Genomic DNA, 1809 nt, shown 5'->3' on the forward strand with positions numbered 1-1809 from the left:
TTCAGGGTCTGACTGCTTGGGGTAGCTAACAGAGATAATCGTCACAAGTGGCCAAAGCTATAGCTTCGTGAGCAGTGACTCAAGAAAAACGAGGTGTCACTTGCTGTAGCCTTTCCAGTTCCTGTATAAAGCACAACTGCTTTTTAAGTAGAAATGAATGGCTCTGACAGCCTCCTCTCTTTCCCCTGGAAGCTATCTATAAAGAGCAGCACTGTGGCCACATGCACCGAGTGCAGCAGGGGCAGTTCAGGAATTATTGCCCAGAGCATCATTGGTGGTACACGAGTTCTTCTCTTAAACAACATCACTTTAGGACCATCCGATTGTCCTCAAAGTAATGATTTACAGGCATCTTTTGCTCGCCTGTTACTGCAAGGAAAGGAGACTTTTGCTCTCTTCTCGGTCCCTGCAGTGCCTCAGGAACCTGTCCCCAGCGCCTTGCTCCCCGGCTGCTGCTGCCAGCGGCGGGCAGCTGCTGCTGGGCGATCTTGTGGTGCTCCTGCAGCTGCTGCTCCTGCTTGTGCACAGCTGCCCCCGCACTCTGCTCCCCCCAAAAAAATAACCCCATGGCCCTCACAAAGCGGCAGAAACCCCGGCACGACTCAGCCCTTAGGATGGTGACAACAGGCTTTTTGTAACTTCTGTTAAAACAAAAAAAAAGAGAGACAGTGGGGACATGAAACTGATGGACATCTTAATATATTTATTTCTGGCGTTTTGATCAAGTGCCATGCTTATGGGAAGGGATATGTTTGCAATTAAAGCCAATGAGTTAACTGTATCATTTTTTCTCTCTTTTAAAAGAAAACATGAGTTTAAAAGGAATCAAAAAAAAAAATCTTTGGAATTTTCAATAGCACTGAATTGCTTTTGGAAGGAAAAAAATTCTGACAAACGGAGAATAGCTATTTTGCAAGTAACTCTAAGAAAATTAAGATATTCCTCCCTCCTTTTCTTCTCATAATCTTCAAACAATTTGATTAAAAAAAAAAAAGTTTAGAATTATTAAAATACAGTAAAAGAAAACCTACTAAATGTAATAATTATAATGTTGAATTTTGTATCTGCTCTTAGGAACATTTATCTCTTCTTTGTACTTAACAATTCAAACTTCTCATTTATGGGGTTTCACAACATAGATTACAATATTTTGACAATTAATTTGTTACTCCTTTTCAAGAATTAAGAGAATTATTAATTATACCCTTATTCAGAAGTCTAACTGAGGCTTTAAGTTAACATTTCCTAATAGGCATTTAATTCTGATTTAATAAGACAATTATTGCATGATAAACAAATATCAATTGATTATTAAACACATTTATTTTGGATTAACAGCAATTCCATAGATATCACAGCCATTAAACATCAGTGAAAAGACTTTCATTAATAAACTGATTTATTTACCGTGGCATAAGTGTCCTGTTCAATCTAAATTAAATATCTATTTGGGATCCTCAGCCTGTAGTGTTACCAAAGGCATCTTCATGTTTGAACGCTGCACAAAAAGCATTTCTAGTTCAGATTCGCAAGATGCAATCTCAAAAATAATCAATCCGTATAAAAAAGACTTTGGTTACTGCTAGATAACTAATTATACAGACACAGCCTTTGTGCATGTCTCTATGAGATATTCTTTGTTATTCTCTTTCTTCAGAACTTTGATGCTGTTTAAAAATAAATTTAATTACCCACTGGTTATTTACACTGCATTTATTTCTTCCATCTAGAATTCTTTTCAAATTTAAAACCTGAAGGTCAATATCATTTTAGAGCAGTTTATTATTCATGGATATTGCAGAATTTCCA

This window comes from Anser anser (assembly GCF_964211835.1).
Source record: "Anser anser genome assembly, chromosome: 16".
NCBI lineage: Eukaryota > Metazoa > Chordata > Aves > Anseriformes > Anatidae > Anser > Anser anser.